At 27.6% G+C, this 16880-nt stretch overlaps 1 long non-coding RNA gene across 1 annotated transcript in view; it reads right to left on the bottom strand.

The window, feature by feature from the left end:
• LOC125384792 overlaps positions 1-16880 on the bottom strand; it is a 32502-nt gene that overhangs the window by 12317 nt on the left and 3305 nt on the right. The gene's annotated exons all lie outside the window — the stretch shown is intronic.

Raw genomic sequence — 16880 nt, 5'->3', positions numbered from 1 at the left:
GAGGGCCGGGATAGATCTTTCCGAAGCCCTACATGAACATCAACAACGAAGCGCAAATAAAAGTAAAAGAGTCGGGGATCCGCCTAAACGCGCGCCCAACTCGATATAGACTTCCTACCGCCGCTCGATGTTTCTCCACCCTCTTCTCGGCCTGTCTACTCACCGAACCTTTGAGTCTTTTCTGATCCGTGACTTTTTTCTAAAGGGCCGCCAGTGTATGTGGGGGGCCCTTTCGACCGACTGCCCTCGTGTCATTTTGCGTACGTTCAAACACACGCGATACACCGACCCCTTCGCTTTGTATCCGACTCTTCCCTCAGTCTGCTCCACGCTCTTTCTTTTCTTATTCTCTTCGTTTCTCTTCTCTGTTTCAAACTCTATGCCCCCCTTTCTTTCCTTTTATTTTCTGTTTCAATATCTAGTAGCAGAATTTCTTTTAATATGGTTTAAATTTCCTTTTTCCATCGATTTTCTCACAATGGCTACGAAATGTACAGTTTCACGTACCCTTCTTTCTTTGAATTTCTTTTGAATTTTAAAACTGTTGCCCCGTAAAAATTAGAAAACCTGCAGTCTTCAAATACAACGGCCTGCAAATTTTTCTTTTTCTTTTTCTTTTTTCTTTTTATAGCAGCATTCGGATATTCGCGAAATCACGACTTCGTAATTTCATTTGAGAAAAGGTAAGAAAGAGTTTCTAAAGTTTTGCTTCGTTCGCTTAACTATCATATGCCGCATTTCGCTGCAATTTCGTGCCGGCCGGTATAAGGATTTACGTGTTAAGGGAGAAGCAACGGTGGATTCCTTTGTGGGATGCCATCGCTTCAGGTACGTCTCTATTATTTTGTAGAGAGTTCTCGATGTAGCCGGTGCTAATCGTTGCCTCGCATGCACGGTAATGTACCGTACAATAACGCTTTTCTTCCGCGTTTCTTTGCCGTCTTTCTTCCGTCGAAAGCTTTCTTCTCGTTCCTCAGGGAAGCACCAGCTGTCTCGGTGGCGATGTAAAAACGTCTATGTGAACAGGAAACTGGAAGACTATCGTTCTCCTCTCCTATACCCGTTGAATCATTCTGCCTGCTCTTTCCACTACACTGTCTCTTCAACGAACCTTGGTAATCTTCGAATAAAGAGATTGAAACAGGCGAACAAGAACGTACATATACGTTCGTGCAGTCGATCAAACCACGTCCTAAGCGATTTATACCTCTACCTTGCACGTCTTTTTCTGTTTCTTTCGAACAATCGATGCACGAACTTGGAAATCATACAAATAAGCTGCTCCAACAATGGAACACGTCATTCTGTACTGCAAGAAATATCTTTTATTAATTTCCTATAAAATTCACAGTCTAGTAACGAATGTAAAAATGTGAAGTGACGTAGAAAACGGTCCTCTGATTTTCTTTCTTCTCCCTGTGTTATTAATAACTCGTAAACGATAGAATTAAAGAAAAATTTCTTTAAGAGGAAACTCTTAAAAAAATACTGAAAATAATTTTTTCGATGCCATTGTTCCTTTCAATCGATCGTCGAGAGTTCGATAATTGACGACCAGCACCGACGTCACCACACGCCGTATCGCGCGTCAAAGTACCGTAAACTAGCACGGCCCTGCGTCTCTATGATGCCATTGGGCCGTAGCGGACCTATCGTTTCGATCAATTCTGATCTATTTCATGGGATTAATTAATTTGGCTTATCTTGGACAAGGGGGTGTAATAGTGAACACACGCAGCGAGAGAGGGCGGTGAAGGTGAGAGAGGCGGCGAGAGAAGATACAGGCAAAACGGAGCAACGAGCGTGTTCGCGATGTTCACGATTCATCAAAGTCAGTCGAACGTATTTCGATGCTGATTTGCGGTAAACGTAATCATTCCCTTTATTAAATTCTACTATCATAGGCAGCGGCACGGGTTGCCGCAACTACGACTTGCCTCTTGATTTGGCCGCGTATCGAAACCAATCAGGGAAGCGTCCGAAACGGCGGTTTGCCCCCGAGCATGATTCGAATCGCTATCATCTGGAATTGAGTGCAACGATAATACTCTTTGTTAATTTTGGCTCGCGTTGCCGTTCCGTATCGGGATCGCAGTTTCTCGTTCATTCTCATTCATACATTTCTATTCCTATTTTCTTCTGAACAGTTTCCCGTCGTTCTTACCTGAATTAGCCGCGTTATTTTCGACTAGGGTCTACCTACGCTTAAGGAAGTCGCGACTTTTCAACCTTCATGATGTCGCGTGATTTTTGAAGGACGTCTAGGAAGATTCCAACAGAAATAAACTTATATTTCTGACGTCCAACGATCGAATGTCAAGGTAAACTGTGCTTGGATACGTTCTCTATATTTAGTTCAAGATTCGTGGTTGTAAACGTACGATTCCGGTCTCGAATTCAGTTAGAACGATGGATCATACGACTAGTGTCGTGAACTTACGATCGTTCGTTCCAATTTTGCGACGTGAAAATCCCGGACATTTGCTTAACGTGGCTGGTTTATAGGACAGGAGCGCGTAGTTCATACGACAGAGCAGGCAGTAGGTATCACCAAAGTGGCAGGAGGTTCAACCTAGAAAGCGACCTATATTTTAAGCATGCGGTTTTATCGCCAGGAATACATTAAGCGACACGACCTGTTCCTCTGGCCGGCCAGGACCCATACGGCCGCGCAAAAACACACAAACACGCCCGATACACACTGATCATTCGATGGAAATTCAGGTAGACCTTGGCAATATACATGGTAAGTTGGCGCGCTTTATGGCATACCCGGTGCTACCTGTGTACGCTCGTCGCTTACGGGGCCAGCACATTTTATCCGACAAAGGTATGGGACGTCGGTTCAGCCAACGGCTACAAGAAAACATTTGCATACAAACGAATCACGTCCGTTTTTTGCGCCCTTCTGCCGTGCTTTCCACGGCAACGACCGCGAGCACAACCGCGAATTTCAACTGTCGCGCTAAATTTCCCTCTGCTTGTTCTAACGGTTTGTCATATCGCGGACATCTTCCACGTGGTCACTTAGAATTTTTGGATATTTTCTGCACTTCGAATTTGTATCTGCACGATTCAAACGTTTTGTTTAGAATCATACAGCGTGAGTGATATAGAGAAAAAGGTTTATCAGCTGATTCATTGATATTAAGTTGTTTTAAGTAATTGTGACCCCAATTTCTCTTACATATATCGCGATATTTTGTCCATATTGCTTTACAATGTTGATTTTACGAACGAACATCGACCGGTTTCGATACAGTCTCTGATTCAGGCTTCTCTGAATTCATTCTGGCTCACAGATTGCTTTTACGAATTCATCTAGTTAATTCCGATGGTATTTTTACAAATGCGTTAGATAACGGAGACTGTTATCTTCGGACTATCAAATCAACGAACCAGCTTTGGATCCTTTGTAATCGAACAACAGGGCTTGGAGGATGATTACAGACGAGGGCTGGGGTGGTTGCCTCGATTGCACTACCGCCTAAACGACAATGACCCTCTTTGGTCAATGAATGACCATCAGCTGGCGCGGAGTAATCGCCTGTCACCTACAAGCCACGAAGAACTCTCTATCGCGCCGATCGAAACAGAATAGGGCGCGCGATTCAACGCGGATAAGCTTCGCCGAAGATCAGCCCACTTGTCTGGCCAATTTTCTTGTACCGCTGAATTACCATAAACTCGCTCCCGGCGAGGAACTCTCCCCGAGAGAAAATAAAATACTCTCCGTAGAACCGAGAATTCGATTGTCCCCTGATTTCCGATTCGATTTTCTGCGCTCGTTCAACGATCCTCGCAATTTTTACTCGAGAAAACCATTTTCACGTGTCACGAAAATAAGCGAAGACTGCGGTGAGAAAGAAATGGTAGCAAGTCACATTTCCTCGCATAGAAAAATAATTTTAAAATTCAATACATTATCAGTTAAACTATCTTAATTATATTCATTTAATATTATTCGTTCGTTACAAAACATCATGAATTTGTCATCTGCTTTCGGAAGACATGTCTTTGAACCTGTCAGATTATTAAAATATTTCTTCTTATCACTGAGTGACAGAAAAGGCAGACAATCGATAGCAGTAGACTTATCGTATCTTCTCGTGTGGCTGTCGATTCCTATTACGTTCTTAGAATTTTGCTGTCATTCGTTAAAAGACTTTTAGTTTCTAACTTTAAGAAGATTAGCATAAAATTAAGCTTCGAAATCCCATACATTAACGATGATTTATCAACATTTCCTCTTGTTTAACGATACTTTAACGATAGAGAAGTACGACCGGCTCGAAACTAACTCGGAGAACATAACCCGTAGCTACTACCTACTCGAAGGAAACTCCGTTTTCCGAATCAGTTCCTAGTTTCATGCACCACCGGATGAGATGATGCCGAATAAAATAGAATCTCCAAGAAACGTTTGCAATTTCTCGAAGCGGCGTGCCGTGCGCGTTATCGCACATATCCGTAATACGACTCGGTCGGATGTAGTCTGGCGTTGACACGGCGCGCATCAAGATGCCGGACCAAGTTCAGGGAAACGGATGTAATTCGGCGCTAGGTAGGTCAGCGACGAAAATAATCGGCGTGAAGGTGAGAGAAACGAGACGCGGTCCACCCGCTATCACACTAATGTTCGTCGGAGTGTGGTTCTGTGTTCCAGACTAGAAAGAACCGAGTCTCCGTTATTATTTTTCCTCGGACCCCTTTTAACCGTCTCCTACACGGCTGCTTCCTCTCTGACCAGCAAAGAGCCACGGGGTAAAATGATATGTTCCACTGAACAACGACCGTCCAACTATAAGAGACTAGATAAGACAAGATGGGATCGCGGGATACCAGGATCTATATTAACTCTCCTTTCTCTCGGAACGGTTACAACAGGATGAAACGAACGCTCCTGGAACGCTAATCGTTCTGACCTGTCGCTTCGGGTTATCCGAACGTTCTCAGGTGTGGATAGAAGGATGGACCAAGTTGAAATCCTTATCCTATTGCGTATCCTGGCTCAACTGCTGCTCGGGTTTACGACATGGCCCTCTGATTGCTATTGTTGAAAAATGTTTCAGGTCTATCGTTGATTAATTGTCTTTCCTAGCCGGAGGATAAAGTCTAGGAATTACTTTACGTCCACGGAATTGTACATTTGCAATTAGTAAGTGTGTATAATAGATCTCGGTATATCGGTAGTCAGTGGCGCGGAATTCCTTCAATTTGACTTTGGACTAGTTTGAGTGGATGTTGGAAAGTTAGACGTGTTGTCCGAGGCGGTAAGACCGCCACGGATTTGCCAATTAAATAAACGTCCACGATTACTTGGTACAAAGGGACGAATAAGTCGAAACATTCGGATTGTTTGAAACGAAAATTTACAATGGCTATTTACACGAGATTCGTTATAATTTCAAACACTCCTGCATCGCGTCATTTGTATAATTTCAACGTAGAATGAAGCTGTCATTGCGCGTCATTTCCTTTGAGAAGGTTTTTTACGCTCGACACATCATCGTGCAAATATTATCAATATTCGGACGTTATCTTTAGAACCACGAGCGTTAACAGTATGTCCTTATCCCGCGGTGATATTACGCCACGATTCCCGTGACTATCCGTTTCGTATAAGACGATTGAAATGTCGTATTCGTTAATGAATTTAATAGAGGATAGCGATACCGTAGCCTTACCAGTAATCCGAACCTCGTCACGGCGTAATTGATCGTAGATAAAAGCTACGGGTCAGTAATAACCCGCGTGGTTGCGACAATCGAAACGAAGATATCGGTCAGAGGTACCATATCGTCACGTAGTGGAAGATCGTGCGAAACGATTATCGTTCCCGTATTCTCGAGCTTGGGGATAAAGAGCTTATGACTAATAAATGGATAAAACACGTGTGCGAGATGGAATTTGGTCACGATAACGAACGATAACATGTAATACACGTGTACACAGTACAGATAATGTTCGCTGCTCGAGTCATATTAGTCCGCTGATAAATTTTTATTAGATGTCGAGAAAAGTCAATCTTTTCGGAGATGGGATTGAATTTTTCAGCTGAACCAATTCGGAAATAGCGTCGTTGAATCGATAACGTAATTTCTATTTTTAAACAATGAAAAATTCTTTCACGATATATTTCTCGGATACTTTAAGATATTTCATGTCGCTTTAGTTTCAAAATGTCAGAAATCGATTTCTTTTCATGGAAATTCGCATGAAATCCAAAGAGTCAACCCAAAAAGGACCCTCGTCCCATGTTTTATCGTCAACAAAGGAAGCCGCGATTTAGGGAGTTGGTTAGTTCGAATCCAAACCCTTAAATCATTGGACGAAATGTCGTTAATTACGTGACGAACGGCAGTAATCTAGGCGACCACGAATACTTGAGCTAATTCCATCCCGACCAAGCGACTAAGATCAGGATCATTACAGACCGATTAGACCTTAAGGAATTAATTCAGCTATTGTCTGCGGGATTTCTGTCCGCGCCATAAACCCTTTTGACTGGAGGGTAGGAACCAGCGAGTACTCGCGCTAGAACGTCGCTCGGTTTTCCTATCTCTCGACTTCCTTTCACCCTTTCTCGTATCAGAGCCAGTTCATTTATTCTCGCCACCCGGAGGCTATTGTGATCTCCGGTTGCGTGACCGATTATCGCGTCGTCAATCGCTGCCGGGGATCTTAAATCTGGGAAACAATCCATATTTATACAGAGTACACTGAAATATCTGGAGAATATTTATATGAGCGATTCTAAACATATAGAAATTCAAACATATAGAGATTCAAATATTCAAAGATTCAAACATCCAAATATTCAAAGATTCAACTATTCATATATTCAAATATTCAAATATTCAAATATTCAAGTATTCAAATATTCAAATATCCAATGATTCAAATTTTCAAACATTCAAAAATTTAAATTATCAAAACTTCAAATTTTCAAATTTTCAAAAATTCAAAAATTCAAATTTTTAAAAATTCAAATCATCAAATTTTCAAAAATTCAAATTTTCAAAAATTCAAAAATTCAAATTTTTAAAAATTCAAATCATCAAATTTTCAAAAATCCAAATTTTCAGAAATTCAAAAATTCAAATTTTCAAAAATTCAAATTTGAAAATTTAAATTTGAAAATTCAAATGAAAATTCAAATTTAAAAATTTAAATTTGAAAATTCAAATATGAAAATTCAAATTTGAAAATTCTAATTTGAAAATTCAAATTTGAAAATTTGAAAATTCAAATTTGAAAATTTGGAAATTTAAATTTGAAAATTCAAATTTAAAAATTTGAAAATTCAACTTTAAAAATTCAAATTTGAAAATTTGAAAATTCAAATTTGAAAATTTGAAAATACAAATTTAAAAATTTAAATTTGAAAATACAAATTTGAACATTTAAATTTGAAAATTCAAATTTGAAAATTTGAAAATTCAAATTTGAAAATTCAAATATGAAAATTCGAAAATTCAACTTTGAAAATTTAAATTTGAAAATTCAAATTTGAAAATTTGAAAATTCAAATTTGAAAATTTGAAAATACAAATTTGAAAATTTGAAAATTCAAATTTGAAAATTCAAATTTGAAAATTCGAAAATTCAACTTTGAAAATTTAAATTTGAAAATTCAAATTTGAAAATTTGAAAATTCAAATATGAAAATTTGAAAATTTGAAAATTCAAATTTAAAAATTTAAATTTGAAAATTCAAATTTAAAAATTTAAATTTGAAAATTGGAAAATTCAAATTTACAAATTTGAAAATTCAAATTTGAAAATTTGAAAATTCAAATTTTCAAAAATTCAAATTTGAAAATTTAAATTTAAAAATTCAAATTTGAAAATTTAAATTTGAAAATTCAAATTTAAAAATTCAAATTTGAAAATTTGAAAATTCAAATTTGAAAATTCAAATTTAAAAATTTAAATTTGAAAATTTGAAAATTCAAATTTAAAAATTCAAATTTTCAAAAATTCAAATTTAAAAATTTAAATTTGAAAATTCAAATTTGAAAATTCAAATTTGAAAATTTGAAAATTCAAATTTGAAAATTCAAATTTTCAAAAATTCAAATTTGAAAATTCAAATTTGAAAATTCAAATTTGAAAATTCAAATTTGAAAATTCAAATTTTCAAAAATTCAAATTTGAAAATTTAAATTTGAAAATTCAAATTTGAAAATTCAAATTTTCAGAAATTCAAATTTGAAAATTTAAATTTGAAAATTCAAATTTAAAAATTTAAATTTGAAAATTGGAAAATTTAAATTTAAAAATTCAAATTTGAAAATTTAAATTTGAAAATTCAAATTTAAAAATTCAAATTTGAAAATTTGAAAATTCAAATTTGAAAATTCAAATTTAAAAATTTAAATTTGAAAATTTGAAAATTCAAATTTAAAAATTCGAATTTTCAAAAATTCAAATTTAAAAATTTAAATTTGAAAATTCGAATTTGAAAATTCAAATTTAAAAATTTGAAAATTCAAATTTGAAAATTCAAATTTTCAATAATTCAAATTTGAAAATTCAAATTTGAAAATTCAAATTTGAAAATTCCAATTTTCAAAAATTCAAATTTGAAAATTTAAATTTGAAAATTCAAATTTTCAGAAATTCAAATTTGAAAATTGAAATTTGAAAATTCAAATTTGAAAATTCAAATTTTCAAAAATTCAAATTTGAAAATTTAAATTTGAAAATTCAAATTTAAAAATTCAAATTTGAAAATTTGAAAATTCAAATTTGAAAATTCAAATTTGAAAATTTGAAAATTCAAATTTGAAAATTCAAATTTAAAAATTCAAATTTGAAAATTTGAAAATTCAAATTTAAAAATTCAAATTTGAAAATTTGAAAATTCAAATTTGAAAATTCAAATTTAAAAATTTAAATTTGAAAATTTAAATTTAAAAATTCAAATTTGAAAATTCAAATTTAAAAATTTGAAAATTCAAATTTGAAAATTCAAATTTTCAAAAATTCAAATTTGAAAATTCAAATTTGAAAATTCAAATTTTCAAAAATTCAAATTTGAAAATTCAAATTTGAAAATTTAAATTTGAAAATTCAAATTTGCAAATTTGAAAATTCAAATTTGAAAATTTAAATTTGAAAATTCAAATTTAAAAATTTGAAAATTCAAATTTGAAAATTTGAAAATTCAAACTTGAAAATTCAAATTTAAAAATTTAAATTTGAAAATTTGAAAATTCAAATTTGAAAATTCAAATTTGAAAATTCAAATTTGAAAATTCCAATTTTCAAAAATTCAAATTTGAAAATTTAAATTTGAAAATTCAAATTTTCAGAAATTCAAATTTGAAAATTGAAATTTGAAAATTCAAATTTGAAAATTCAAATTTTCAAAAATTCAAATTTGAAAATTTAAATTTGAAAATTCAAATTTTCAAAAATTCAAATTTGAAAATTTGTAAAATCAAATTTGAAAATTCAAATTTTCAAAAATTCAAATTTGAAAATTTAAATTTGAAAATTCAAATTTGAAAATTCAAATTTTCAAAAATTCAAATTTGAAAATTTAAATTTGAAAATTCAAATTTAAAAATTCAAATTTGAAAATTTGAAAATTCAAATTTAAAAATTCAAATTTGAAAATTTGAAAATTCAAATTTGAAAATTCAAATTTGAAAATTCAAATTTGAAAATTCAAATTTGAAAATTTAAATTTGAAAATTCAAATTTAAAAATTTGAAAATTCAAATTTAAAAATTTGAAAATTCAAATTTGAAAATTCAAATTTGAAAATTCAAATTTGAAAATTTAAATTTGAAAATTCAAATTTAAAAATTTAAATTTGAATATTTGAAAATTCAAATTTAAAAATTTAAATTTGAAAATTTGAAAATTCAAATTTAAAAATTCAAATTTTCAAAAATTCAAATTTGAAAATTTAAATTTAAAAATTCAAATTTGAAAATTTAAATTTGCAAATTTAAAAATTCAAATTTGAAAATTTGAAAATTCAAACTTGAAAATTCAAATTTAAAAATTTAAATTTGAAAATTTGAAAATTCAAATTTGAAAATTCAAATTTGAAAATTCAAATTTGAAAATTCAAATTTTCAAAAATTCAAATTTGAAAATTTAAATTTGAAAATTCAAATTTAAAAATTTGAAAATTCAAATTTGAAAATTTGAAAATTCAAATTTGAAAATTCAAATTTGAAAATTCAAATTTTCAAAAATACAAATTTCAAAATTTAAGTTTTTAAAAATTCAAATTTGAAAATTCAAATTTGAAAATTTAAATTTGAAAATTCAAATTTGAAAATTTAAATTTGAAAATTCAAATTTGAAAATTCAAATTTTCAGAAATTCAAATTTGAAAATTCAAATTTGAAAATTCAAATTTGAAAATTCAAATTTTCAAAAATTCAAATTTTCAGAAATTCAAATTTGAAAATTCAAATTTGAAAATTCATATTTGAAAATTCAAATTTTCAAAAATTCAAATTTGAAAATTTAAATTTGAAAATTCAAATTTAAAAATTTGAAAATTGAAATTTGAAAATTCAAATTTAAAAATTTGAAAATTGAAATTTGAAAATTCAAATTTTCAGAAATTCAAATTTGAAAATTCAAATTTGAAAATTCAAATTTGAAAATTCAAATTTTCAAAAATTCAAATTTGAAAATTTGAAAATTCAAATTTGAAAATTCAAATTTTCAAAAATTCAAATTTGAAAATTTAAATTTGAAAATTCAAATTTAAAAATTTGAAAATTGAAATTTGAAAATTCAAATTTTCAAAAATTCAAATTTGAAAATTTAAGTTTTTAAAAATTCAAATTTGAAAATTCAAATTTGAAAATTTAAAAATTCAAATTTGAAAATTCAAATTTTCAAAAATTCAAATTTGAAAATTTAAATTTGAAAATTCAAATTTAAAAATTTAAATTTGAATATTTGAAAATTCAAATTTAAAAATTTAAATTTGAAAATTTGAAAATTCAAATTTAAAAATTCAAATTTTCAAAAATTCAAATTTGAAAATTTAAAATTGAAAATTCAAATTTAAAAATTTAAATTTGCAAATTTGAAAATTCAAATTTGAAAATTAAAATTTGAAAATTCAAATTTAAAAATTTGAAAATTAAAATTTGAAAATTCAAATTTGAAAATTTAAATTTGAAAATTCAAATTTGAAAATTTAAATTTGAAAATTCAAATTTAAAAATTTAAATTTGAATATTTGAAAATTCAAATTTAAAAATTTAAATTTGAAAATTTGAAAATTCAAATTTAAAAATTCAAATTTTCAAAAATTCAAATTTGAAAATTTAAATTTAAAAATTCAAATTTGAAAATTTAAATTTGCAAATTTAAAAATTCAAATTTGAAAATTTGAAAATTCAAATTTGAAAATTCAAATTTAAAAATTTAAATTTGAAAATTTGAAAATTCAAATTTAAAAATTCAAATTTTCAAAAATACAAATTTAGAAATGCAAATTTAAATTTGAAAATTCAAATTTGAAAATTTGAAAATTCAAATTTTCAAAAATTCAAATTTGAAAATTCAAATTTGAAATTTAAATTTGAAAATTCAAATTTGAAAATTTAAATTTGAAAATTCAAATTTAAAAATTCAAATTTGAAAATTCAAATTTTCAAAAATTCAAATTTGAAAATTCAAATATAAAAATTCAAATTTGAAAATTCAAATTTGAAAATTTGAAAATTTGAAAATTCAAATTTGAAAATTTGAAAATTTGGAAATTTAAATTTGAAAATTTAAATTTGAAAATTTGAAAATTCAAATTTAAAAATTCAAATTTAAAAATTCAAATTTGAAAATTCAAATTTTCAAAAATTCAAATTTGAAAATTTGAATTTGAAAATTATATTTGAAAATTCAAATTTGAAAATTCAAATTTGAAAATTCAAATTTTCAAAAATTCAAATTTGAAAATTTAAATTTGAAATTTCAAATTTAAAAATTTGAAAATTCAAATTTTCAAAAATTCAAATTTGAAAATTTAAATTTGAAAATTCAAATTTAAAAATTTAAATTTGAAAATTCAAATTTGAAAATTTGAAAATTCAAATTTGAAAATTTGAAAATTCAAATTTTCAAAAATTCAAATTTGAAAATTCAAATTTGAAAATTTAAAAATTCAAATTTAAAAATTTAAATTTGAAAATTTGAAAATTTAAATTTAAAAATTTGAAAATTCAAATTTGAAAATTTGAAAATTCATATTTGAAATTTTAAATTTGAAAAATTAAATTTGAAAATTCAAATTTGAAAATTCAAATTTGAAAATTCAAATTTGAAAATTTGAAAATTTGGAAATTCTAATTTGAAAATTTAAATTTGAAAATTTAAATTTAAAAATTTGAAAATTCAAATTTGAAAATTTGAAAATTCATATTTGAAATTTTAAATTTGAAAATTTAAATTTGAAAATATAAATTTGAAAATTCAAATTTGAAAATTTGAAAATTTGAAAATTCAAATTTGAAAATTTGAAAATTTGAAAATTTGGAAATTTAAATTTGAAAATTTAAATTTGAAAATTTGAAAATTCAAATTTAAAAATTCAAATTTAAAAATTTAAATTTGAAAATTTGAAAATTTAAATTTAAAAATTTGAAAATTCAAATTTGAAAATTTGAAAATTCATATTTGCAATTTTAAATTTGAAAATTTAATTTTGAAAATTTTAATTTCAAAATTTGAAAATTTGAAAATTCAAATTGTGAAAATTTAAATTTGAAAATTCAAATTTGAAAATTTAAATTTGAAAATTCAAATTTGAAAATTCAAATTTTCAGAAATTCAAATTTGAAAATTCAAATTTGAAAATTCAAATTTGAAAATTCAAATTTTCAAAAATTCAAATTTTCAGAAATTCAAATTTGAAAATTCAAATTTGAAAATTCATATTTGAAAATTCAAATTTTCAAAAATTCAAATTTGAAAATTTAAATTTGAAAATTCAAATTTAAAAATTTGAAAATTGAAATTTGAAAATTCAAATTTAAAAATTTGAAAATTGAAATTTGAAAATTCAAATTTTCAGAAATTCAAATTTGAAAATTCAAATTTGAAAATTCAAATTTGAAAATTCAAATTTTCAAAAATTTAAATTTGAAAATTTGAAAATTCAAATTTAAAAATTCAAATTTTCAAAAATTCAAATTTGAAAATTTAAAATTGAAAATTCAAATTTAAAAATTTAAATTTGCAAATTTGAAAATTCAAATTTGAAAATTAAAATTTGAAAATTCAAATTTAAAAATTTGAAAATTAAAATTTGAAAATTCAAATTTGAAAATTTAAATTTGAAAATTCAAATTTGAAAATTTAAATTTGAAAATTCAAATTTAAAAATTTAAATTTGAATATTTGAAAATTCAAATTTAAAAATTTAAATTTGAAAATTTGAAAATTCAAATTTAAAAATTCAAGTTTTCAAAAATTCAAATTTGAAAATTTAAATTTAAAAATTCAAATTTGAAAATTTAAATTTGCAAATTTAAAAATTCAAATTTGAAAATTTGAAAAATCAAATTTGAAAATTCAAATTTAAAAATTTAAATTTGAAAATTTGAAAATTCAAATTTAAAAATTCAAATTTTCAAAAATTCAAATTTAGAAATGCAAATTTAAATTTGAAAATTCAAATTTGAAAATTTGAAAATTCAAATTTTCAAAAATTCAAATTTGAAAATTCAAATTTGAAATTTAAATTTGAAAATTCAAATTTGAAAATTTAAATTTGAAAATTCAAATTTAAAAATTCAAATTTGAAAATTCAAATTTTCAAAAATTCAAATTTGAAAATTCAAATATAAAAATTCAAATTTGAAAATTCAAATTTGAAAATTTGAAAATTTGAAAATTCAAATTTGAAAATTTGAAAATTTGGAAATTTAAATTTGAAAATTTAAATTTGAAAATTTGAAAATTCAAATTTAAAAATTCAAATTTAAAAATTCAAATTTGAAAATTCAAATTTTTCAAAAATTCAAATTTGAAAATTTGAATTTGAAAATTATATTTGAAAATTCAAATTTGAAAATTCAAATTTGAAAATTCAAATTTTCAAAAATTCAAATTTGAAAATTTAAATTTGAAATTTCAAATTTAAAAATTTGAAAATTCAAATTTTCAAAAATTCAAATTTGAAAATTTAAATTTGAAAATTCAAATTTAAAAATTTAAATTTGAAAATTCAAATTTGAAAATTTGAAAATTCAAATTTGAAAATTTGAAAATTCAAATTTGAAAATTTGAAAATTCAAATTTTCAAAAATTCAAATTTGAAAATTCAAATTTGAAAATTTAAAAATTCAAATTTAAAAATTTAAATTTGAAAATTTGAAAATTTAAATTTAAAAATTTGAAAATTCAAATTTGAAAATTTGAAAATTCATATTTGAAATTTTAAATTTGAAAAATTAAATTTGAAAATTCAAATTTGAAAATTCAAATTTGAAAATTCAAATTTGAAAATTTGAAAATTTGGAAATTCTAATTTGAAAATTTAAATTTGAAAATTTAAATTTAAAAATTTGAAAATTCAAATTTGAAAATTTGAAAATTCATATTTGAAATTTTAAATTTGAAAATTTAAATTTGAAAATATAAATTTGAAAATTCAAATTTGAAAATTTGAAAATTTGAAAATTCAAATTTGAAAATTTGAAAATTTGAAAATTTGGAAATTTAAATTTGAAAATTTAAATTTGAAAATTTGAAAATTCAAATTTAAAAATTCAAATTTAAAAATTTAAATTTGAAAATTTGAAAATTTAAATTTAAAAATTTGAAAATTCAAATTTGAAAATTTGAAAATTCATATTTGCAATTTTAAATTTGAAAATTTAATTTTGAAAATTTTAATTTCAAAATTTGAAAATTTGAAAATTCAAATTGTGAAAATTTAAATTTGAAAATTCAAGTTTGAAAATTCAAATTTGAAAATTCAAATTTGAAAATTTAAATTTGAAAGTTTAAATTTGAAAATTCAAATTTGAAAATTTGGAAATTTGGAAATTCTAATTAGAATATTCAAATTTGAAAATTTGAAAATTTGAAAATTCAAATTTGAATTTTGGAAAATTTGAATCTGTACATGATCTTTGATTTGTTATTTTTATATATATGTGTTTTTTTTTTAGGAAGTTGTCCAGTACGAGTGATTAAAAATCGAACACTTCACGTGTTACGATGAAATAAGATGCTGAAACATTGCCATGCGATATGATTACGTTTTGGCACTAATTTACACGCATTATCCTATCTCGAGTGATTCGAAAATAACAACGGTGAAGTCTGGGTGCGTGATTACGCTTTTCGAGTAATTAATCTTAACCGTAAGATGATTTAAAGAACAATACTACCTATAAAATGAACACCCTGACATGCTAAACGCGAAAGTTGATTATAATTATTAATTAATCAATATTTCTTGGACATAGAAATTCTCTACTTTCTCGATCCTAATAAAGAATTTTTTAATTGTACTAGTTTTAACCAGGTGTATATGAAACACAAAGAATCTCTGACGTTTGATATTAATTATATACAAAAATAACCCATCAATTAAAAATTGTATAATTAATTCAATGAATATTATCAATTACGTTTAACACGTATAAAAAGTACGTCACGAAATTTGCGTTCCATAAACTATCCTCGAGAAGAAATAAACACGATATCAAGATGTACAAGATCCGTGTAACGAAACGCGAGACATCATCGTCAACGCGTTTCAATCTCGATAGTTTTATCTGCGTTGCCCATCCCCCAACGACAATAGGGAAAGGACAATATAAGATAATCCAGGGAATAAAGTCAGTTTCATTGCTTTCCGCGTTGATCTGATAGCGTACGTTCGTACAGGCGTCGAGTGCCTCGAAATCGGACGGGTTTAAACTCCCTGCGCGGCCTACGAGAGAAATTTAAGACGTCCATTGTTCCTGCCGCTCGAATTTACAGGGGTTGTAAACCGCTTTGAGCTACGACACGTTGCAACGCCACCACCACCGTCGTTCTGACATCATCCCTATCAACGGCCACGCTTTAATTAATGCGTTCTGTATTTTATACGACGGACCAGCAGACGAGGGTAACGTACTCCGCGATTACAAGACAAGTGCCTGTCCTTCGACCATCTAGCTCTAACACCGTCTGTGAAATCGGAATCAAGACTCCTGACGTTTGTAAAAAAAGATAAAACAGCAACTAGATAATCGCAGATACACGACTCGTAAATGAAATGTAATAGAATTAAAAGCTTCTCGCAAAGCGTAAAGTGTAATAGAATTTACAGCCCTTGTTGAGAATTGTGTCGATATGGCATGATTTTCCTACTGGTCTGACGATTAAATTCTCTAATTCCATTCAAGTCGTCAATTCACTTTCCACAAATCTTATCCACTCACCCTTCGTTGTAGTTTAAATTCGTCAAAAATCCGCCGTCCTAAATCCGGTCGAATTCTTGCAGAATCGTTCTCAAGCCACTTCTTGAAAACGATGCTGAGAGGTTGAGGATGGCATCGAATAGAAAGCGACAATAAAACGCGACCTTCATGAGGTAATCTCAATTCGAACTAGCCGGGAAGGCCAGGCCGAAGAAAAGGCAGGACCCTCGTGGAAGCGCGAGAGGCACGCGTAACGCGTACCAAGGGATATTTCTGACGAGGGGTGCAAAGTCACGGGCATCGAATCGGGAGAGTCTTAGCTATCTGGAAGGGAGGACCGATCCCCCGGGGCCGATGGAAGAACCGCATTCCGTGTAAGCGGACCTTCTTCACGACCACTTCGGCTCGCGAAATAGCGATACCACAAACCCCTCGGAGCGGACACGGACAGGTCGCCCTACGGGAAATTCTCAG

The sequence above is a fragment of the Bombus terrestris genome, chromosome 1 (assembly GCF_910591885.1).
Source record: "Bombus terrestris chromosome 1, iyBomTerr1.2, whole genome shotgun sequence".
Classification (NCBI taxonomy): Eukaryota; Metazoa; Arthropoda; class Insecta; order Hymenoptera; family Apidae; genus Bombus; species Bombus terrestris.
Note: the sequence above shows the minus strand (reverse complement) of the source record. Positions and strands in the feature narration are given on the sequence as shown.